Below are 26,074 nucleotides of genomic sequence, written 5' to 3'. Positions count from 1 at the left end.
CAACAACGATATGAGTTTATTTTTGTCTTTGAACGATAAAATCAGGACATAACTTTTACTCCAGTCAGTCAAGGTCTCAATGGAGCATAAAATTCCTTCCATAGGACAAAAGAGTAATGGAGTTATGAGTCAACATTTCAGTACTACATACGACTTATGGACTTACGTAAGGATTATGATATAGCTTTTTGTTTTGTTTGTTCTATGTTTTCAAGCTGTAGGCAGATGGTTAGGAAGTCGCGTTACCACAGTCAGAATATCAAAAAACGAAAAACGGTAAGATGGGTACAAAAATGGAAACTGACAGTTGGTACCGGATCAGGATTTTCAAAACACAGAAAAAAAAATGGTAATTATCAACAAACACACAAAACGGAAGCATCAATAACGTAAGCGTTACGTCAGCGTTACAGGACAAAACTAAAACAAACAAACAACAACCAAAACTATCGTGACGACAATGACTCCATCAGCAGGACACAACCACACAACAACGGCCACTGGAAAAGGATGTGTGTCAGAGCAGTCAGAAAAGGCAGCAGCAGTGTAAAATATAGTGGCATTGGAAGTAGGCTCGCATTATTGATTTAGCCTTTGGGGTTATCCCTGGGCTTTTATTGCCCTTCAAAGGAAGGATTTCTGCTGTCGACCGAAACCGACATCAACACAAGTCGTTCCTAGAAAATAGTTTTCTAGTTTATTTTAGAAAAATATTTCAGCAGTTTTATATTTTTTTTTCTTCTGTTTTATGATTCTATGCTGCTTGGAAACAGAACTTTCTTCAACGAGGTAAGAGAGATATATAGTTCCCTCAAGGATAGTTATCTTTAAAGCCTTTAAGAAAAAACACAAACAAAAAAATAGAGGAAATTATTTTAGCCAAAAAGTTTGTGTGTGGTGTTTTGATAAAGGCTCTCCATTTTCTGTGTATGTTTCAAAAGTTCCTCCCTCTTCTCTTTATTTTAACTTAAAATGAAGCTGTGAAAAAGTGTATATATCTTAAAGCGTAACACTATAACGAATCAACCTGGCAGAGATCTGTTTTGTATGTTAGTTTGAAACACTGAAGGTTGTTCCTTATAATGATATCCTCTTCATTTTCATCCATGGTTTGATTTTTTATACAAGAAACAAAAATAATGTAGAAGGGGAGAAATTGCTTTTGGGTTTCTATGAGTAAAGCAGACAAGAGTTTATTTTTTTTTTAGCTTTTTTTACATATAAAACAGAAAGGAGTATAGAGGAATGAAAAAATCAGAATAATTTTATTCAGAAAATAAGTTAAAAGGAAAACAAAGAGCACAGGAAAAAAATGAATTCTGATAAAAGAAGAAATTGAATGTAACGAGGTAGATTCATGATACTCTATCTACCTTCACACTACACTTAGAAAAAATAGTCTAAAAATTAAAATTTTATATTTTTAACAGGCTTCTAAAGTCTAAACAATATATAAATTTAAACAAAATTATGTGCGTATAAATCAAAATAAAAAAAATAGCTGTTTTTTTAAAACTCATGTATTGAAAATAAAGGCCTTAGAAAAAAAAAATGATGCTTAACCCTTCATTTTTCTAGAAATTTTTCAAAAATTCTGCCATTCCTGTCACAAATTTATCCATCGATAAAAAAAAGTTTAACTCATTACGACCTATCGTTTAGAAAATAAATTTTTTACCATGTCATTTTACCCCTATTTACCCTATTAAATGATGAAATTTCAATATTTACATTAATTTGCGAAAAAAAAATTTAAGGGACGTTATGACCCTAAAACTAATGGTCGCTATTGATATCGCTTAATCTTGTGAGTTCAACATAGTGAAGATAGAAGGTTTGGAGAGCATGTTTGGTGTTGCTATTAACGAATTGCAATGCAGCTTAGGACATTGAAAATAAATTTTCTAAAATTTTGATTTTGAAGGTTTTTTCGGAAAACCAAATTAGGCGCCCACAAAAGAACATCTTACAAATTCCTCATTTAAAAACTAACTGACGAAGCAATTTTATTTAGGAACTTTAAAAACAAATTCACTAAACAATCTGTTTAAAAACCTTAAGTTATCATTTTGCTGTAACTCAATCAAAACTTTTTTTTCTGTTATCAAATATGTTAAGCAATTTGCTTAGACATCTTAAATTTTATGAAATTTCTTTTAAAGCCTTCTGAAAAGTGAAATTTAAGACCTTCAGTTTTATAATGCAAAATATGTAACTAACAAGCAGTCTTTTAGAGCCTTAAAAAAAATCAGTTTGATACTTAACTGACGCTTGTTTTACAAAACAATGCAATTTAAAATCTAAAGAAATAGCCATCTGATACTTTCATCAGAACGTTTTTCTAAAAAGTATTCAAGAAACGAGTTCACCAAGGAATTCATATTTGGACCTCAATACATTTTTCGGTTATAGGTATGTATAATCTTGAAAATGAACTTGTGGGACAATTTTTTTAATGCAGTTTTATGCTGTTTTGTTCAAAGCCTTCTTTTAACAAAAAAAATTGATATAATTTAAGATCTTAAGTTGCATAAAGCAACATATTTTACAAGAACTGTGTTTACGGACCTTACAAAAAATGTTTTCGATGGTTATGGTACTTTTTTTTTACAAAACTATCCAATTTAATACCTTGAGAACCTTTTTCTACAAAATAAAGTAGAAATAACGACTACGCCGAAAGCAGTATTTCGGAAAAAAAAGTACTATATAGAGCCGTCTAGTTCCTTATAAAAATTTTCTTTTTCATTCTAATCTTGACGCATTCTCATTTTCTTAAAACGTATTAACCAAGCAAGCGAATTTAGGGCCTCGAAAAAAAGTAGTTTGATTCCTTGAATGATTTCTTCTTACGAAAACCAATTACCGAAACAATTAAATTTAGGACTTTAAACAAAATCTTTCCGATGTTTCCATCAGTCTTTTTTCTGAACTAATTTATGAACAATCTAACTATTGAGGTCCCTAAAAACAGAGATTTATGTAGTTTTTGAAGAAAGAGATTAGGACCCTAACAATACATATTTCATTTTTTTATCGGATTTTTTTGTGTAGATGTTACAATCTTGTAATAATAAGTTTTCTGAAACTTTTAAATTCATTTAGGACCTCAAAAAAATTTATTTTTAATTCGATGCAAAGTTTCTTCTAAAAATTAAAAAAAGCAAACCATGTAATAACTTGTTTTTTTATTTCTTTAAACTAGATCTGCTTTAGACTAAGACCCTTGTTTGATTTATCTAGAAAGAAAGTACTATGAGTGGCATAAGGAAAGTGGGCACACCTAGGCTTTTAATCATGAAGCTTTTGGGCAGGTTTATGGAACCAAATTAAGAAAGTAACGCGGATCAGTATGCAAAATTTAAATGAGGAGATATATGTATTTATTAAACACTAGCTAACCCCCACCCGCTTCGCTGAGTGTACTTTTTAAAAAAATAGAACCTGTTTGAAAATACATTTAAACCGAAAAAAACTGGTTTATTGTAATGAACATTAACCAATTTATTGTAATTTATGCAGTTATTGGACATTGTTGATGGAATAGCGGCACTTGATTCGGAAGGCCGAATTACACTTCAAAACAATTTTTTAAATGTAAATTCAAAAAATGAATTGATTCAAAATGTATTTCCAAGTATAAAGACAAATTACAAAAATCATACTTGGCTGAGTGAACGTTCAATAATGGCTGGTACAAATAAAAATGTTTCTGAAATCAATGCAACAATTTTAAACTATATAAATGCACAATGTTTTGCCTACAAATCGGTTGACCTTATCACAAATGAAAGCAATGTATTAAATTACCAAACGGAGTTTTTGAATTCATTGGATATACCAGGACTATAATGTATCAAAAAGCCTTGCCATATTATTAGGCCCAAGCGAAAAAATACAATTTTTTGGTTCATGCTGCTGAATTTTTAAAGTTTTTGTCGAAATGTCTTTAATTTTTTTTATCCCATTTACCTGCCCTTATCATGTAGATACGGATTGCCTTAAAAAAAAGTCAAAGAATTCATTATTTTTGATACAAAATAACGTACATAAGGGATAAGCTCCAAAAGACGTTTCCTATGGAATTCATGCCGGGAGAATTATCAGACCGGTCCAATACTTGGATTTGTATATCGAGGAATAACGTGACATTCTTAACTTTATGGTAAGGACCCAGTCTTGCATAGATATAGATGCTTCGAGTCTCGAGCCTATTCTGAAATCGTAGAATCAAAACGTTCCCAAGCTCCTTTTGTTTTGGTCTGGCGTTTTCCACAATATAAAAAGAACCTCATCCTTTTCCTGAAATAGCAGCACAGCCAATAATGATCAGAGGATGTTTTTTTATTTGATTAACGTACTTGCCTGGTCTTATACGAAAAAAAACTACTCCAAATCCTAGAAAATTACGTACTATCCAGACGATCAGAGCTTCTATGTTTATACAAAATGCGATCCTTGCCATTAAAGTTAAGCATGTCACGTTATTCCTCGGTACAAAAAAATTAAGTATTGGACCGGTCTGGTAATTAACCGGGCGTGAATTCCATAGGAAACGTCTTTTAGAGCTTATCCCCTATTGTACGTTATTTTGTATCAAAAAGTATGAATTCTTTGACTTTTTTTAAGTCAATCGGTATCTACATGATAAGTGCAAGTAAATGGGACAAATAAAATTCAAGATATTTCGACAAAAACTTTGAAAATTCAGCAACATGAACCAAAAAATTGTATTTTGTTCGATTGGCCCTAATAATATGGCAAGGTACTGTAGGTGTTTCATTAACCTGCATATTCAAATTCAATTTAAGAACCGAGTGTGCTGTATGGCCACCATCTAATAACATGGCTGCAATTTCCAGAGCCAATGCTATTTTATTTTCAGATCGTATTTATGCTAAAAGTAATGATATCAAAAATGTTTTTCCCGTACCATCAGGTGCATCTAAGAAATACAAACCACAACTCTGATTGATGACACCTTGCATAATAGTGTCATACTTCGGGAATTGGTTTGCACAAATATTCTTAATTCAACGCAATTGTATTGCCTTCCGCGTAGTATTTCTTGATCAAGAACATCTTGCTCTTCACGATTTGGAGCAACCAATCCTAATTGTGCCAATGCTTTATTCGCATATACATTTTTTCATTTGTGTAATCCAAATGTGGATTTAATGTCACACGGCGCATTCGGTGTATCTAATCCTTATCACGGAAATTATGCTAAAGTTCGAGTGGATTTGGAGGATTAGATGTGATTATATTACTGAGAACAATATGATGTGGCGAAGACAAAACAAATGCACAAAAGCGTTGAGTCAAAATGAGTGTCTGCTTCAAGCAAATTCAAACGTTGACAGGCATCACAGACAGACTATAAACAATAATAACACTGGTTAAAAAAATTAAACTTTTTTTTTGTTGCCGAAACAAAAATATACTTTTCTGAAGGTTTTCGGTGTGCTGAATTCGAATCCGAAGTCAAAAAAATTAATCAGCTTCCGTTATTGAAATATTACTGTTAGAAAATACAGCACTTCGGACCTTATTCTTTTATATATTCAAAATTGTTTAAGCATATTTAGTAACGGTTTTTTTAAGAACTATTTACCACCTTTTTAAATCTGTTTAAATCTTTCCCATATCTTTTTTCTGCCCGAGATATCCTCAGTTGTTTGGTATTTTTATAAATTTTATAACGTCATTATCTTCTTTATGATATATGAAGCCAAACCCACTGACTTCAGTTTAAGATATCTCGGGCAATACAAAAGATATTGAAAAGATTTAAACAGGTATCGAAAGATGAAAAACAAATCTTATAGCAACCGTTACTATATATGCTCAAACAATTTTTCTTATACAAAAGAATAATATCCGAAGAACTCAAAAAAACGTTTTTTTGCATTTTCTAACGGTAATATCTCAAAAACGGGAGCTAATTGGTTGTTTTTGACTTCGGATTCGAGCTCAGCACACCGAAAACCTTCAGAAAAGTATATTTTTGTTTCGGCAACAAAACCCTTGTAATTATTTTGAAAGCCTGTCTAAATATATTTTTTTACAAATAAAGCTTAGTTAAACTTTTTAAAAAGCAAGAGTGTTTTTTCACTCGTACAAATTGACAGCTATGTGAAAGTGGGAGAAAAGGTATTATTTTTTTTTGATACAAACCATCTACATATTAATACCTTTCAAACAAACAAAAAATTACCAAAATCGGACCAGCCAAACGCGAGTTTATCGGCCACACACACTTAACCAACTCATTTTTATATATAAGATATGTCTGTGTAAGTCTATTGAACTTGTTCGCCTATTCGAAATATTATCAATATTTCAAATTATAGATTTTTAAGATTTTATAAAGTTTTATAATAGTTTTAAGAACGTTAATAAGAAAAGAAGGGCAACTGAGTCCTTTAAAACTCTGTTATTTGTTTTCATTCTGAAGGTGGTACTTTCCATCAATTATTTTTTTCTGAGTGTGCAAAAAATCAAATCACCATGTTGACAGTGTTAGGAAAAGAGATACTTTTCATTTCTTCTATAGGTGAATCAGACATCGTTGTCTGATTTTTTTCAGTTGTTTTGTTGTTGTTATTGTTATTGTTCAGTGTTCATTGTTATTGAATATTAAAAGAAATTTTTCATACCTTCCAAGAAGAAGAAGAATATTCAAAGTTGACAATATGAAATTGAAAGAAAGGAAAATTGCTTTATTATGGCATCAAGAAAAGATGAGCATACACACGAACAATACAAAAGCAGGCAAAGATGGTAACTTTTTTGCTTTCTTAGTTTTTCGCTTTTTTTTTTGTTTCATAAAAACAATGATATAATATGAAAAAGATTGGAATATCAAGTAAGCGTCAAGAATCTTTCTTGTTTGTTTTTCCATTAAGATGAATTGTAATTTTGAGTGGTGATTTCTTTTTTTTTTGCTTTGCTTTTGTTTCGTCTTATATTTCTGTTTTCGAAGGAAAATTTATTACTTATTGTTGCGGGTTTATGATTATGGATTGTAAGAGACTTTTTTTTTCTCTTTGTTTGGTTTCATTTTATATATGTATCATTGACTTTTATAGGCCAGTAAGGATAATAATGTTTTTGATTTTTTTTCTTGTTTGTTGTAAATATTAGTGGGAAGTTAGTGATTTGTAATAAAAGATGATGTCATTTTCTGCTGCTGTTGCTGAAAGGTGGGGATAAATTGATTTTGTTTTCAAATAAATGACAGAGTTGAAAGATTGGTGGAAATTAAATATGATTTTTATGTGGCGCCCAACGTGAGTTTTTTTATGTTTTTATTTATATCTAAAATGTTTCGTAGCCTTTGAGTCATGCGTTTATATGATTGCTCTCTCTCTCTCTCATTTTTCATCATTTTATGATTTACTAGGACTTTGAGTCTATAAAAGTTGAGTCAGCTTGATTTCAAAACATCAATTAATTGAATGTTGAATGAATTTGAATAGCAAAAAGATGGTTGGAAGTTAATGTAAAAAAAAATCATGTGTGCAATTCACACGTGGTAGAAGTGAAACCTTAAAAATTCATTTTTCTCGCAAAAAAAAAAAATAGAATAAATCTTACTTTTTTTTATTCCATAACCTATACATCCTTTTTTTTATATGACAACCTGTAATAAATTTTATATCACCTGAAAGCTTATTGTTTTACCTTTTATATGATGCTTCAATCATATTTCTACCATGCCTACAAAAGAAGTTTTCACTTAAAAAAAAACCTGTAGTTAAGTAAAATTATGAAATCACAAAATCTATAAATGTAACTCAAGGTTAAGTTTTTTTTTACATTGTCGTTAAAACAACTGTAATATCAAAGATATAAAAATTAAATTCACTAAATTTTAAATTTTTAATCACTAAATTTCACATGATTTTTATATACTTTTATGATGATATTCCACAAACAATTTTTTTCAGTATATTTTTGACCTTCACCCCCTCCCTCTTGTCCGCGAAAAAACACCCTTCCACCCAACTTTTTTGTATAGACTTTTTTTTGTACTTGGCTCTTATCCCAAAAGCAAACTTTTTGCCAAGTTTCATGAGTGTAACAATTTTTTTTCTTTTAAATGCCTATTTTACCTGTACTACTATCCTCTAACAAAGATTTAAAATTGAAATATTGTAAAAAACTTAATAGAAACTATTCAAAAAAGAGAAAAAAACGAAATTTTTGATGTTTTTACTAAATGGTGTGTTTTTATCATTTGAGCATTTATAGATATTGAAAATGTAAAGAAGAAAAGAAGATACTTTATCTTTCAACATAATGGTCACGTAACTTGAATACGGCTAAAATTGGATAAAATATGGACTTTCCTTTAAAAAATCGTTTTTTTTAAATGCACTTAAACGTCTGGAGTGAACCAGAAAAGTTGTTCTAGTGTTTGTTGCTTAGTTATTCAGCTTTCAGGCAAGATATACCCCGAATACTAAGTAGGCTGGAAAAAACAACGACAAAAAACTTTGAAAATTCATATCGCGAAAACATATCCATTGTAATATTTTTTAAAATGATTTTCGAGTCCCTGAGGTCAAAGTACGTTAGAAAAAAAATAGTGGGATTGAGTGTCCATTTTGGCGTACCTAGTTATTGATATCAAAGAACTCGAGTTAAGATAAATCAAAAGCTAAATTTTTTTGTTTATCCAAAAATTAATGAATTCTGATATAAGGGTAACTAAAACGTTTTTGTAAAAAAATTTTTGTTAAAATCGGTTACGTCATTTACGAGAAACTAAGGCACGAAGAAAATGGTTAAATTGTAAGTATTTTGTATCATTTATTATAGATTTAACAAAATCACTGAATCTATAGGTGCTTGCAATGTCAGAAAAAATGGAGAGATTAATTAGGAAGATTTTTCATCCTGCTTCCCTATTTAACATCTTAATAGATTACTACAAAAAGCCCCCCAAAAAAATTCGAAGTCATATATATATACAAATTTATCAGTGTGTAACACGTTTGACTATGTTTTTTTTTTATGGATCATAGCATTTGGTTGTTCCCTTTCATCATCAACTGAAATCCTCTAAGAGTAGGTAAACATCTGCTGTTTTCCCAAGTTTTTTTTTTTCTTCTATAGGTATCCTTTATACGTTGCCATATATTTTTTTTTTTTTCTGTAATACTAACTTTTACCTGAACGCAAACACTCACTCGCTCTCTCTCTCTCTTTCTAAGATTATATCATTATAAATGATATAAATGTTCATGTCACGATTTCCTTCAGTTAATCTAAGTAAATACACTCTCTCACAAAGTCCCTTTGTCGTTGTCGAATGTTTTGATGTCATCGTAAAATATTTAATAGTCACGCCTTGACTCTGTGAAGCTTTTTTTTTTTGCTGTAACATTGTCTATACGCAAGAGATGTAAGGTAAATACATAATAATATGTTTTGTTTTGTTATTTATTTTTTTGTTTGTATTGAGAGAAAATATTTCATTTACTTAGTCTTAAACATACATACAAATATTGAAAGCTCAGGATTTAGGATATTTCGTTTTTTTTTTTTTTTATTTTGTGTGATTTTTTTGGTGATGTGGATACTCTGTGGGTCTTTTTTTTATGTTTTCATTTTTTTTTTTTTTTTGTATTGGAAATAAAAATCGGCTTAAAAGAGGATGAAAAATTTAAGACACGAAACTGAAATTATAAAAATATCAAAAAAAAAAAAAAACACAAAAATAACTTGACCTTTCGGCGAAATGTTGGGTCAGGATATAATTTGGCTTTAAACACTAGGGTGCAAGATATTGTTTTTTTTTTTCTTAGTTGGAAACATTTGATAGATTTAAGTTTCTTTTAAACAAGTCTTGAATTCATTTCAAGGCATTGCAAGAACGTTGTAAAAAGTACGTATACGCCACAGTGTCTAGAAACTTGATTAACATCTGCGTATTTTTTCTTTTGTTTTCGACTTTGAAGGGATTTCTTTTCAAATTTTAGATTGAATTCAATTCGTTTTGGCCTCGAGATTATTTTTGAAGTTAAACCTTTGGTTTCAAGAAAAAAATACGTACCTAGACGCAAGAGTGTCTAGTCTTGAAGTAAAAACTTCTTAAGTATCGAAGTGATTTGAAAAAAGATGAAACGAAAAAACGACAGAAAAAATGAATTGTTTTAATAGATAGTTGAATGAAATTTATACTGTAGATAGTAGGTAATAAACAGGACTATTTTTGTACAAAATTTCCATTAATTTCATATTCACAATCCTGAGATAACGATGAAAAAATGTTCTTTTTCTTGACACGTTATATCTTTTGATCTAAAGCATATACACATTTGAAAAATACATTGAAACACCTGTGGAGATCTGTTGCCGATGACCAGCAACCAGTACCGAAATCTCAGTTTGAAATTTCATTTGTTTTAAAAAATTGTAACTTTTTTATTAGATATGACTGAAACAACATAATAAAGCTTATATAGTAAGCTTTCAGATGATAGAAAATGTATTATAGGTTGTCATATTAAAAAAAAATGAATTTAAAGGTGATGGAATAAAAAAAAAGATTTTTTTTCACGTGTGAGTGTGATTTTTTTTTAGTTTCAGTTTGGTCATTCACTTCGTTTTAGCATTTACAGTGATTTCCCAGTCAAAATTTAAATTTCTAGAAAAAGATATAAAATAAGTACCTACATATACGCAATTTTGATCATTTTTGTTTTGGACTGTAAAAGGTTATTTGTTTCGAATTCATAAAGGTTAGTTCAGTTTCGAATTGAGAAAAATTTTGAAGTTGTGTTCTTAGTTTTTAAAAAATATATAATAAATCCGTATAAGTCACAGTGAACTAAATTTAGTTTTGAATTTTTGAAGGAAACTTACTGAAAACGAATTCAAAATTCAGTTAAAAAAAGTCCACCCTATTGATTTTGAAGTCACATTTCTTATTTTGAAAAGAATTAAAAAGTACGTACATATACACCACAGTGACCACAATTTTGTTTTGAACTTTAGAATTGAATATTATTAATAAAGAATTCAAATTTTAGTTCAAATATGGCCCTCAAATTGGTTTCAAAGGCACATTCTTAATTTCGAAAAACATAAAAAAAAAAATACGTATACGCCACAGTCACCTTAATTTGTTTTGAACTTTTGAAAGGATTGTTATTGTTGAAGAATTCAAATTTTAGTTCAAAAAAAGCCTTCCAATTGGTTTCAAAGGAACATTCCTTAATTCGAAAAATATAGAAAAAGTACATACGCCACAATCATCTTATTTTAGTTTTTAAATTTGGATACCAATAGCTGAAAAAAAATTCAAATTATAGTTAAAAAAAAAAGTATTTTCAATTTGTTTTGAAGTCACATTCCTAAAATTTCGAAGAAAATGAAAAAAGAAAACAATAGTACGTATACACCACAGTGAATCTTACTGGCAGTAAATTCATCTTATAATACAAAAATCATACTAATATTAGTTTCGTATTCAAAAGGGTATCCCCGTCAGATTAATTATATTAAAAAAATAGTGCGTATACGCCACAGTGAACAATATTTTGGTTTAAAGTTTGAAAGGCTAACAAAATGGATGCTTTAATTTCGGATTAAAAGTGCAAAAATTTGCACAGCAATATCTCAAAAGGCATCGTATCCCCAATGTCAAAAAAAAGAAAAAAAAATTATGTGTCCTTCACCGTCTTCTTTTAACTTCAATTTCTTAAACAAATAAAAAACACAAACTCAACGAGAAATGTCCACAAATAATTTATGTTTTACCTTTTCTGAGGTGTACCCTCTCCCCTTTTTTTAGCAAATAACCTCCTCTGTTATGTGTCTCAATTTGAAATTCCTTTTTTGGCATCAATTAGAAATAAGTTGAATGCATTTGAAATTCTCGTTGAAGGCGATGGCGATGTTAAAAATAGCAAAAAACACAAACTCTCGCTGTTATATCCCTGGAGCTATACGAGTCATTTAATTTTTCCACGTCTTTTTTATTCTAAGAATACTGACTGCATGCTCAGAAAATAAAATTAGAAAGTAACTTTAGCTTCAATATAAATTTTCTCAAAAGTGCAACTATATTTCAACTTCAGCTTTGCTACAAAAAAAAAGTCCCCCACTGCCTTTTTAATGTTTTTCAACTTTGCTAAAAGAGAGAAGAAGAATATTTTCCCCTAATGCACATTGCAATTTGTTTTTTTTTTTTTCGCGCAACATAAAAATTTTATTTTAAGGGTAAGTTAAGGATTCGTTGAAAAAAAATGGTTTTTAAATAAATTCTTGCTACTGAAATAACTTCTAAATGAACTTCAAACTCAAGAAAGTAAGAAATCGAAAATCTTTGTAGCATGAATCGAATAAACCCTGCTAAGGATAGAACTAAAAAATTCAGGAATTCCGGAATTAAAGGTATTCCCAAAGGATCTTTGTACTAACAACAAATTTTCAAATATTCCAAATTCATACTAATCAAGTCCCAGAGCAATCTGAAGCAATAAGGACAAGTTCATACAACCGATATTCTCAGACTAATTCCCCACTGTGTAAAAGTAGTATAGTCATTTGCAGTGTATACATTTTGTTTTCGTTTCTTCGTATATTTTGTATGTTGTGGGTATAAAAATTCAATCGATTTGGTTCTGTTTCCAATTCAAAGGACATCGATGTAATTTGGCAGAAAAAAACTTCCTGCGACCTACATAACTTTTTTGTTGTTGTTGTTGTATTGGTCTTTTTCGTTGTGTTGTTTTTGATGTACTTGTACTTAAATGCTGTTGTTGTTGTTTGTACTTTTCTTTCATGTTTATTTTTGTAACTGAATTTCAAACTCAGATAAAAAATTGTAGGGTTATGCTGTGCATTTTGTGTTGATGTTGTTGTTGTTTTTTTATTTTTTTGGTTGAAGAGGTGAAGTACCTCGAACATTGTTGTTATTTTTATATTTTTTTTTTCATATTTTTAAGTCGCAAATGTTTATTCAGCTGGAAACCATTAAAATTTCGTTTGAATTCTTACTTTTTTTTTTTTTTTTTTTTCAAAAAATAAAACTTTGGTGTTTTTTTTTTAATATTTTCTTTTAATGACATACAGGTAGATGGGTTATATTTATGACGAAGGTGGTTGTAGGAAAAAACGAGAGACATAGCGAGTTCATATAGATTTCTATCAGTGAGAACTCATGTGGACTATTCATTTTAATATCGTGTTGTTATCTGTGGAGGAATTTTTTTTTATATTTTTGAAAACAAAACTGACAAATGCATTCATAATACATAAAAGTTTATTTATTTTTGTTTTGTTTTTTTGGAACCATTAAAATAAAATATTTTGTGATTATTAAAAGATATTTCGTTTTTCGTTGAATTGCTTAGCAGTGCTTATATACTCATAGAAAATACCTGTACCATAGCATAGCTAGGGGACATTTTTTTGAGTGTGAGTTTTTAAAACACATCTCTTTGGAGTCTTTTATAAAAGAAAAAAAAAAAAGAGTTTTTTTTTTAGAAAGAAAAGAAGACAAGTTTTGTTGAACATTCCACGAAAAACAAAAGAAAAATGTTCAGATAAATTTTCTTTTCGATCGATCGAAAATATTTTCACTCTTATATACCGTTAGGATAAATTCGAGGAATGTGATGTAATGTCGATGCTTGCCATAACACTTTACTGAATAACAATGAAGTAGTACCTACTCGTTTTGAGTTCATGTTTTTTGAGATAGTAGATTTTTTGTATTTTTTTTTTTTTTTCAAAATTATTGATTTGAATTTGGGTCAAAATACTATTTTATGACCTTAAATGAGTCCTCTAGTTAAAGTTCAATTTTTAGAAGAAAAAGCATAATTTTGTGGGAAAACTATAGTAACTTTTAAATGAAATATAATTTACGTATACATTAATTTGACAGCGAAATAAAATATTAAGCAAATTTTGTTCGAACTGTTCGCAACTCATGATAACATTGTGCTGGTATCATAGTAACGCAGTTGTTTTTCATACAAAATATGGCGGTAAACATTGACCAAAATAAGGAGTCTTAGTAAGGGTACGAAAGATCTAACTGATGAGCCAACTGTCGTACCTGGGCGAAACGTTTTATAAATTTGGAGTTGAGGTCACTTGAACTTTAAAATTGACTTGTATCATTTCATTGAGTTATGTAAGTATTATTATTTTATTAAGTTAAGAGTCTTTAAGTTCACAGTTTTGACAGTGACACCAAATTTACTGTTTGTTTTTTTAATTCGGTTCATATTTACGATATAATTAGAAATTTACAAATGCGTTACTGCGTTACGCATCAAACTGTATTTTGGTTCTTTAATTAAATTAAGCTCGAAATTAAGTATGCCATTTGATTTCTTGTATAAAAACAGATTTTGAAGAAATCGAAAAAGGCTTTATGTTATGAAAAAATTGAATCAACGCCTAAAAACGGTTTATAAAAGAATTATCAACCAGTTTTAAGAAAAAGATTCTTCAAACTAAATCTATGAAAAATTTTATATCTAAACCTTTAAATCTTTCAAATATGAAACATTTTGTCTGATAAATTAGTTTTTTTGGAGTTTTTTTTTTGTAGTTTTTAAGTAGGGTTTGTATCGAACTTTTTTTTAGCATTTAAGTGTATAAAAAATCATTCATTTTTATTCAAAAATTGTTTTTTTTTATTTGAATAGGGTTACCATATTCATAGGTCACTAAATTATTTTATTTATTTCTTATCAATATTTAGGCTATTGTTTATCATTTTACACTTCAAAAAAGTTATGAGACATTTTTTCTTAAGGTTGCAATTTTAAAAGTGGCAATCCTATTTTCCATGTTCAGCATCAAGTTATCTTTCTTCTGACAATAATTTCAACCCCTTACCTTATGAGCTAAGAAACTTGAAGGTTGACTCTCCAACTACAAGCACTTCTTCCATAAATGCGCATACTCAATAATAAGTACGATTTAATTCTGATTGTTTTTCTGCATTCCTATAGTTCACACTATCTTTCAACCAAAAATAGTTGAGTAGAATTGAATGAGAAATTTTTAGCTCAAACTTGTTTCTTTTAAAGCTGTATCTAGAAAAAATACCTCATAAGACAACTTATGCCTATTTTTAATGAGAAAAAAACTTTAATCATCGTGGTTGGTCATCGTCAAAATAAAAATCTGCAAAAATAAGATGATTTTTTTTTTAATTGAATTTAATTTTTTACAAAATTAAGATTTTTGGACGTCAGATATCTTTTAAACGGTTAGATACACGAAAATGGTGGCCAAGGCCTTTCTTGTAGAGCGTTCAATTTCCTACAAGAATATGTTAAGAAACCTAAAAAGCCGATTTATAAAAACATGATTTTTTTTAGTAGAAGGATAATGTAAAAATGGAAAATTGGGAAGCGAAGGACCTTCCCATTAGTTTAGTACAAAGATCTCATATTTGCTGAGTATATTCTAGAGATGTCTCGCAACCTATCGGAGTATAAATTCAAAAAAAAAAATTCGATTTTTTTGAACCAGCCTTGTGTTCATGTACATATATTTTTCTTAGCCAGCGATATGTATAAATACCCCGTTTATATGAGCAGACTAAAAGGTCGGATTCAATAATTAGCTTTTTCAATTTAAAATTTTTGCACAAGACTTTATTTCGATATTTAGACCGAGTGTGAATCGGGTTAAATACTTAGCCGAGAATACATTTTTCACACTTTTTAATTTCAGTTGTCAAAAATGTATCCTGCTCTGGGGGCCGGTTAAACTTTTATTTTCAGAGAATACATTCTTTGCAGAATTTTGTGTGTATTTTTTTTGAATTACTAATCAAAAACTGAAAATAAAGAAAGAAAATTAAGAAAGCAGTACAACATTATGAGTGTGTATTAGGAAAAATTTATATTTTTCAATATATTTCATTTTATTGATGATGAAAAAAATTGTTAGTTACCCATTAATGGCAACACAAAAATAAAATTCACATGACAACGCGTGTTGGAAGTTTGAAAATTGTTAATATTTATACATTTTTTTTAACCCTTTCGGACCCAGCGTTACTCTCATGTAACTTATTTTTAAAAATTCGTAAAAAATATTCCAGTAAATAATTTTTTAGGTTTCAATGGCTTAATTGAAAGATAAAGTTGAATATTATACTTTTATTTTTTTTTATCGAAAAAGGGACTGAAATTCACATTTTTTTTCAATTTTTTTTTATATATGGTCATAATTTTGAAAAAAAGATATAAGAAATGTTAATCCAGAAAGTATTTTGTTTTTTAGCTTAGAAGAATTAGCATACATTATTGTTCCATAAAAAGTTATTTTCTCAGTTGTGCGACTTTTTTTGGTGGTCATAGGCAGTGCATGTTACTTACATGTAACATGAGAGTAACACATTAGTTTTGTAATTTATTATTTTGGAAAATAACTTTTTGCTATTCATATTTCTTAGTTGTGATGTTTTGATACGATGATACTGAAAAAACATTTTTCAATATTGATTTTGATAGCTTGGGTTCGAAAGGGTTAAAAACTTTAATTCTTTCGATTTGCAGAAAAATAATCTACGTTAAAAATGTATCCAAATTCACACAGCTAAATTAAGCCAAAGATAATTTTTTATTCACCATACATTTAAATGTCAAAAATGTATCCTTTGCTAAATATTTAACATACGGCCTTATAGTCACCCTCATACAACAACTTTTATTTACAAATTTTTATATGTACCTACACTTCTGGTTTAAGTTTCAAGAGCACCTTAAATAAGGTCAGTTTTTAAAGCCAATCGGCAATCGCTGTCATAAATTGTGACTGAATTCAACATTTGTGTCGCTCAAAATAAAAGTGATGTAACTCCATCCAATTGCATTTCGATATAGCAAGCTTTTAAAAAACGGAATATCATATTACACTACACAATATAAAAACAAAAACCAGTAACTATCAAAAATATATTACGTATTTGGAGTTGGTTCCTTTTTATATTGAAAGAAATTAACAAAATACGATACCATTGAGCAAAAAACACACATATAAAAAAAAAATTAGTTAAACCACTATTATTTTAAACACCACATTTACCGATCAAATATATTATTAAAAATTAACTTTTGGCAAATTTTAAGTTATTAAAAACAACAGAGATTGGTGAATTATTTGCCAATTAAAGGAGCAAAGTAAATAAAATGCACGACTGTGTCATGTACTTGCTGGTAGTTGTCATCTAATTTGCGACTGAATAATCGCGCGATCAAAATCGCATGTGTGCGCCTAGCCTAAATTTCAAGGAAATTTTGTTGATGTTGGGGAAGAGTCGACATTTAGGGCAAAGTTTTTTTAAATTATTTTTATTTTTGTTATTTGACTTTTTTGAGAAAAACTAAAAATGCAGTTTTACCAAAGTTTAATCAAAATCGTTAGAGCTGTTTTCCAGTTATTTGGTATAACTTCAAAAATTTTAATGGGAGGTACACTTTCTAATTAAGGTAGAAAAAGAACAAAAAAAAAACAACTTTCAGAATTCTATAAAAATCATCTGTACCAAATTTGAAGAAAATCCGTCCACGCGTTTATGGCTGTTGAAATGGGTACAGATGGACGTACAGACGCACGGAAAGAATTCCTAGATCCACTTTTTCAGAATTCTCCACCATCGTAATGTTGATTTTGATTAACACCTCAAATTTTTTTTCGATTCGAAACCAATACTTGCCTTATATAGACCTAGTAAAAAAAATTGCACACTCATGGTTATGGTTTCAGGTCGACGATATCATCTGGCCCACCCTAGATAAAATCTCTAGCTACGCCCATGGTGTTAGTTGTTTTCCTCACAGCCATTTCTACCTAATCTAACTCGTTACTTGTCTATTAAAACACAAATTATTGGCAAAATTTTAAGTTGGAAAAAAAAAATCAAAATTTTAGAATTGATTCAATTTGCATTACACCCAATTTGAGTGCGGATGAACACAAAGTGTGAATCTAATTAGGCATGGATAATAATGAATAAACAAAAGTGTACGTGACTATTTCACAACAAAAAAACAATAGTTTGAATTGTTTTGGTTTTCATTTTTGATGATGCATATTTTTCGTTTAGAAAATGTTTTTAATATTTAATATATTTAGACACATAATTTAAAAAAAAAATTTTAAAATTAATAACCATTGCAAAATCCAAACAAATGTACAGTTTGCTCCTGAGTGATGTTGCAATTTTCAATCATTTTTGTTTGTTTTTTATAGATAAATATTGCTTAAAAAAAAAAACAAAACCTATTAACTCACTTAATGATCATAGTTGGCTCAAAAATTTAGATATTAAATATTCGAACAAAAAAAATTTCAAAAATTTACAAATTAATATTTGATAAGTTAATTTTTTGATTACACTATAATCAATTTAAAAATGTATGTTTTTACTGACTGCGTTTTTTAGAAAAAAAAAGATTTTCAAAAAATTTTAAGAGGTAAAATTAAGTAACAACAAACTTGTTGTTACCAAAAAAACTATATAATCTTTTTTTCTCGTTTCTTTCATCTTTGACATTGATAACGCTTCTACAAAAAAAAAAAAACTAAAATCAAACAAAAAAATCTAATGAATTCAATTCACTCACCACAAAACCACTTAAGTTTAATTGCAAAAAAAAAACTGTCTGATTGACATAGAAAGTATCTATCTACTCTGCCATCTGTCTCTCTAGACTCAAATAATAGAAGTGTTGTGTTTAATTCCGAATGCACTTTTTCAAATCCAAAGTCTGATTTTTTTTCATGTTTCATTCTAAACATTATAAATGCCTAAAAATCGATTTGTTCGCCAATTGAAAAAGATCCAACAGAAAATCACTTATCCAGCAAATTGCTGCAATAAACCGTGCTTAATTGTTTTACACGACTATTTGCTCTAATCTTCAAATCTCCACAGGGATTATGGGCCAATAAATTTGCTAACTACAGTAAAAGGTGGAGAAGGGGAGAGACTATTACAGAGGTAACCACAAGAATCAGATGCATGCCAAGTGATGGTTGGGTATAGGTTGGGCAAGGCAAAGTACAAAATAGAGGTTATAAAGATTTAGATATAGAGGGACTCAGCATAAACTTTATGATTGCATTTTTTTGTTGTTGTTTCAAATTCAACCCACTCTCTGTCTATCTCTACAATATTGTTGTTAATAAAAATAAATTTTAAAGCTAGAAGAAAAAAAATATTCCTCCCCAAACAATAAAGAGAAATGAGAAAAAAAAACAAGAGAAAAAAAAACTACCTAGATACAATTTCATGCAAATTGCATTGCATCAATGAAATAAGAAGAACCTTCATTCTTGAGGTATTATACGCGACGACGACGACTTTGCCAAAAAAATAAAAATTTCAAATAAAAAACCTAAACCAACATTAAATAAAAACAAAAATTATTTTTTTCTTTCCTTGCATCTTACGGCAAGTGTATCTTGTTTTTTTTTTTTTTTTGTGGTTGTATTTTATATGTTTTTTGTTTTGTTGTTGGTATATTCTGACAAATAACAAGACAAGTTCCTTTCATTGAAATACTTTCAGTTGAACCAGATTTTAATTAAATATTTTTATAAAAGAGACACCAAATAAATAAAAAAAAGAAAAAAAAAAATTGCAACCACCCAACCCCAAGTGAATGTGCCAGATACATAGGATAATAAAAATACTTAAACCTAAGCATAAAATAAGAAAATTTTATTAAGATTAAGATTTGGTCGCAGGTTTTTGCTCTTTAAGGTTCATTAGGTTCGAACGAAAACATATTTGAACCATACTTGAATAAAATTTTAAAAAGCGAAATTTTGAAAGACTAAATAGAAAAAATCAGAATTTTGAAAAACAGTATTTTCGTTCAAAAAGCAGAATTTTGAAGTCAGTATTTTTACCCGTCGCCTTTCGAATGACCAGTATAAATGTCATATAAATGCAATTAGTAGGATATTTTGGTCAGTTATCCATACCTAACATTTTTCAATATTTTTAATTTTTCCAAACAAAATAGTACGCATACACCAGAGTGACCCCTTTTTTTGTTTTGTTTATTTAGATATTTTGTTTATAGAAATTTTGCGTATAAGAAGGGTACAACAGCATCTTACTGATGAGCCCAACTGTTGTGCCTGGGCGAAACACATTATTTTGGACTAAAGGTCAATAACAAAACATCAAATTGAATTTATTTCATAAAGTCCATAAAACAAAAACAAATTCTTGTTTACGTTTTCTTTTTCTTCTTTTATTTAGATACTGAAGTTTCAAAAACATAACTGATATTTTTATAGTTAATTTTATTCAGTTTTTTTAATATTCAAATATATCTTTATTTGATAAATTAATAATTTTTAATAATTATTTTACGAAAATGTTTAAAACTAAACAAATTCTCTAAATATTTTCAAATTCATTTATAAAACAAAAAACTAATATGCATTAAAATAATGACAAAGCATGGGTTTGGAAACAAAAAAAAACAAAACAACATTGCATTTTTAAATGTTGATGCTATCACAACTATTTTAGAGTAAAAATTTCATGGCACTGAGTAGTAAAAACTTTGCCACTTTTCAAATTTAAATTCAAAACTTCGCAAACAAAACTCATGCGTTTTCAACCATTTGCAAATCAAATTCATCCATTACACTAAAATAAATATTCTTTTCTATAGAATTTCATTATTATTTAATGTATTTTTATTTTTTTTTTCATGATTTACCAAAAATGAATATTATTTAAAAATATTTTTAAAATAAAATTAGGTACCCTCCTAAATTGTTGATAAAATTTTTAAACGAATGAATTAAACTTACAAACAAAATTAGCTCAACTTGAATAAAATATATAATATATATATATACCAGCTGACCCGGCGGACTTCGTTCCGCCATTTTTTGTATTTATTTTTAATTTACGACTCTACAATTAGTTAAAATTTTAAATGAAAAAGGGAATCAAAACTTGAAAAGTTCGTAAAAAGAGTTTAAAAAAACTTTTAGCAAAAGTGGCCTATGTAAAATATGGCCTATGTTAAAAACGGCCAAAAAACTTGGGACAAAAAAAATTGTTTTTCCCGTTATTCGGTCAAAAATTCAAAAGTTTGTACATGCATGCGCATGATTAAAACCTATATTTCCTATAAATTTGAGATTTTTTGCAGACTTTTAAAAATTCCAAAAAAATAAAAGACTACTCAAAAATGTTCCTAAAAATTAGGTTGTTTTTCAAAAATTTTTATTTCAAAATACAGGGCCTATGAAAAAAATCCGTTTTAGACCCCTAATTTTTTTTTTAAATATCTTTCTCATGGTGTAACTCAAATTTCTGTGCAAAATTTTGCGTACCTCTAATTAGTCTTTTGTCGAAGGTCTATGACTGCACAAAAACCTTCACAACTTGGTTTTGAAATTTTTTTGAATTTTTTCAATACCTTTTTTAACTATTGAATAAATTTGTCTATCATTTAAAAAAAAGTCAACTCCTTACGACTTACCGTTTAGAAAATAGCCTCATTTTTCAATGTCTTGTTACCCCTATTTACCCTATAAAATCTTAAATTTTTTTTGCCTTAAACCTTCTCCTCTTATGCCTCTTTAATTAAAAAAAAAAAATTAAGAAAATAAGTCAGTCGGTGTGGCCGGTTAGCGAACGTACACAAAACCAAACTTTAATATATATAATAGATTTAATATTTGAAATAAGTATTTTCTAATTTAGATACCTATGGAGGAACTATAAAATGTTTAATTCAATAGTTTTTGTAAGGTTCCTATGATTTCTTATGTTATTTAAATGATTTCTCATATTTCCAAAAAAAAAAAAGAAAAAAATGTTTAGAACATAAAAACTAACTTCTGATCAATTTAACTGAATGAAAAACTTATGTTTTTTTTTTAAATCATAAAGATTTTCTTTTGTTAGCTAATCTTATTATTTAAAATAAAATTAAATTTTAACAAAAAAAAAGATCTTTAGGTTTGATCAGTTTTAGAATTTTATTAAAAAACAATGAAAAGAACCTACTTTCACTTTCCATTAGATTTAAATTTTCGATTAAAAACTAGAAAAAATCTATTCCATTTTTTTAATTACAAAATCTAAACTTGTCCTTAAGATTTACCTTCACTATCTCAAGTTAAAAAAAAAGACGAAAAAAAAGTCATCATTGCCAGGAGCAGATAGCAAAAAAAAAAAACAAAAATCAAAATTGTGTACCCACGAAGTGTTTCTACCTACAAACCTACTTAATGAAAGAAACACACAAAAAAGAAAGAAATGAAACGAAACGAAAAAAACGAAAGAAAAAAAAAAAGAAATCTAAAGCTAAACTGCTTGAATGTCTAGGGTAAATGATAATTACAACATTTTGCACTAAAATTATTACGCACACGTGCGTTGTCTCTGTGTATTTGTGTGATGTCTGCTGGCTTATAAAAGCAAACAAACAAAAAAATATGAATGTGTGTATTTTGGTGTAAAGCACAAAATACCTACCCAAAGCAAAATAGACAAAATCAACAAATGTGTCTTAAGCACGCGATTAACAAGAAAAGAAATAAAAAAAAAAATGCAAAAAAAAATATGGCAGAGAGGAAACGAAATGCCTTTAAGCATCAGCGCCACACCGCGTCGCCATTGGGAAAGTCTACTACACACCAACAAAAAAAATTAACCTAGTAACTGACTCGACAAGTAGTGAATGCTTATAGCGAGAGAATAAGCTAAAATAGATTTTAATGTTTTTGTTGTTTTGATAAAAATAAAAACGACACAAAAATTGATTTGCCATTTGAATGACTCAGGGCATACTCTCATAGAAAATAGGGACACAAAAAAATAATGTTTATTTAATTATCCATTGATGGAGGTTTTGTTTGGGTAGAAGATGTTTTTTCAGCTGTTTTGTTGTTGTTGTAGACCAATCAATGCGCCTTCAATGAGTTTTGGCAAAAGACAATAATAGATAAATCAGAGATTTAAGTGCGTGTTGATTGCTTTGACTTTGTGATTTTAGGGAAAAAAAAGGATCTATTTTTTTGGTAAAGGATTTTTACGAGGGAATACTTGAGTCATTCTTTATTAGGGTCCTTTTGTCCTTAGAATTGAATTCAATTTTAATTTTTAATGAAAGGATTTTTTGTAGATTTTCGAATTAAATTAAATAAAATTTAGAAATTCTAAAGGATCTCAAATATCCTTTTTGTTTGATATCTGAAAGGCATTATACAGTTGAGTTGTACATATTTTGGAATTCTCTTTTATATTTCAAGATATTTTAAGCTTAAGGATTCAAAATCATTTATTATTCCTTTTTATCCTTGAAAACCAAAATCCTTTTGAATTTAACTATTACATAAGTTTTAAATACATTTAAAATCTCTTTAACTGATACACACTTACCAAAATTTAGTATCAAAAGTTTTTGTGTAAAATATTATTTCAAGTCCATTTCCTTTTGGAAAATGAACAAAAAAACAACAACAACAAAAACACACAATCGATTTACACACACTAATTCTCTACAAATTGACCTATTAAAACCTTTCTTTTTTTTTTCTTTTGTGTTTGCCAAAACAAATAATGTTCCTTTTATTTTGTGCTTTTATATCTTTGATGATAATAAAAATAACAATTCTTTTTCTTTTATCTATAGAAGAGAGAACCACCTGCATATAATATTTTTTTGTTGGTAAGGTAAAGTATGAGTACCAAAAGAATTCTAAAGGATTAAGAACAAACAATGTGTTCGTTCTATTATAATGTCTATTCTTTTCTCTAAGGCACGCATAGTTTAAGCCATAGACACTCAAACTATATAGAAAACCAGCTGTGAAAATATTATATTCAAGTTGTTGTTGGTATAAGTTCAATTGGAAAATAGAGTTTTATATAATAATTATTATGATAGCAGGAAGGTATTTGTTTTTTTTTTTTTGTGTATTATGAGCTCAGTTGTTTCAATAGGTCAATAGGTTTTTTTTGGTATGAGTTTGAGTGTAATATAAACAAAAAATGTAATATCGGAAAGATACCTATCAGAAAGATTTATGAAGAATGCTTTCAAAGAATTCTTAGAATATAAAAGATAAGAATTTAATTGTACAGAATTTAAGTTCTTCAGAATTGTTAAAATATTAATTTAAATTTCATAAGAAAAATAACTTATGTACTAACTTGTTTAAAAGTTCAGAATTCTTGAATAAAACAAGATTCTTGGATTAGGTATTGAAAATCCTTGGTTATTATTTTCTATTAATTAGGGCAATCATTTGACTAGCAGTTCTCATGAGACATACAATATGTTTAAAAATCCACCTTATTTTGAACATTGTTAACTTTTTAAAATTGGTGATAAATTATGTTTGTTAGACCTAAGAATTTGACAATATTACCTTGATTGAAAAAGTATTTTTCTTGAAATATAAACATATAAGTATAAACAAAGCTGTAACAAAAATGATACCCCAATGAAAATTTGGAAAAATATTTAATTTAACACAGAAACTACGAATGTAAGCAGTCTTTTAAAATATTTTAAATGAAAGGTTGTATACAATAGAATATTAGCTTGATTCAATAAATAAATAAGCCAAAAAACTAAGGAGGCCATATAATTATTTCAAATGAAAGGATTTTTTTGTCGAAGAAAGAAAATGTGAAGATCTTGAACCGAAATTTATTTCAAGGTATATTTTTGTTTACGTTTTTAATAACGGTGGTTATTTTGGTTGAAATTATGCATTCTTGTCTTGGGTTGAAATCGTTTAAAATTTCGTTATCAGGGAATTTTCAACCGATGCAATGAAATAATAATTTGGAAATAAATATTATTTGAATAGAGTACCTATTTTAAAATAATATATTTTATTTCAAGTATAGGTATATGCCTAAAATCGATGTTAAAGTGTAAAATATGATAAGAAAAATAATTATTTAGATATTCCTCGAGATTATTAAGTCTTCTTTAACATATTTCATGTTTTAAACATCGTCAAAAAGGTCTAAATTTTTTGTTTAAACACCAAAAACAACAAAAATCGATAGAATTTTTGCAATTATTTAAGTTAAAAAAAAAAAAACAACAGCAGAATAGTTTTAAAAAATTTAATATATATGTCGAGTAAATAGCTAAGGAACATAATTTTCAAAATTATTTATCATAAACATTTCGATGACTTTGTATGATGTGAAAATAAAATTATATATCAACAAATTGGGAAACACCTCATTACTAGCTTTTACTAAAATATGATGGCACTTTTTCTTCAATCTTACCTACAGCATATAAATCTTAAAGTTAAAAAAAAAAAAAAATAAATAAAAAAAAATACACGTAGGTATTGAAATTATCAAAACTCAAAAAATAAATATTTTTACTAAACGAAATTTTATCAAAATCCTACTATTGTTTGTTAACGATAAAAAAAAAACAAAAAAATTACTTTTACATTTTTCTCAATATTTTTGAAAAAAAAACGGATATAACGACAAAGAAAGCTACAATATTTTAAAAATTACCAAAATAAAAATAAATATTTAGGAACAGTTTTTACGTACCTATAATTTTTTTTTGATAAGAAGAGTACTTTTTTCAAAAATGTTTTTTTTACCCCCGTTCCCTCTTTTCCCTTACCCTCCTCCACACCTACCCCACTTCCGGCCATCTATTACGATCTAATCGACTTCCCCGCCTTTATATACCATAAATCTTAAATTTCTTCATCACTGATTTTCAGCTAGTATTTTTTTGTTTTTTTTTTTTTTTAATTTTGGCCTCCAAAAACGGCTTTGGCACTTCTAGTCTAAAATGTAACTTGCTTTATAAATATGTAAAGTTAAATTTTTAAGTGCAGTAATTATTTATGATAGTAAAATATGATGTTTAAATTTATTAATCATGAAAATCGAATTATAAGTGGGTCACTGTGGCGTATGCGTAACATTTTTTTCTATACAAACTAATTTAAATGGTTTGAATGCCTTCAAATCAAAAATCGTAAAATTTTGTAAGAGTTATCATCTCTCGGTTGTACATTCTTTTTGTCAAACTTTGATTGA

General features: G+C 28.2%; 1 protein-coding gene across 14 annotated transcripts in view; it reads right to left on the bottom strand.

Moving 5' to 3' along the window:
- The window catches only part of LOC129917763 (uncharacterized), a 116,931-nt gene that overhangs the window by 87,429 nt on the left and 3,428 nt on the right, over positions 1-26,074 (bottom strand). The gene's annotated exons all lie outside the window — the stretch shown is intronic.

The sequence above is a fragment of the Episyrphus balteatus genome, chromosome 4, assembly GCF_945859705.1.
Source record: "Episyrphus balteatus chromosome 4, idEpiBalt1.1, whole genome shotgun sequence".
Taxonomy (NCBI): Eukaryota; Metazoa; Arthropoda; class Insecta; order Diptera; family Syrphidae; genus Episyrphus; species Episyrphus balteatus.
The sequence above is the reverse complement of the archived record's forward strand: the minus strand, read 5'-3'. Positions and strand labels throughout refer to the sequence as shown.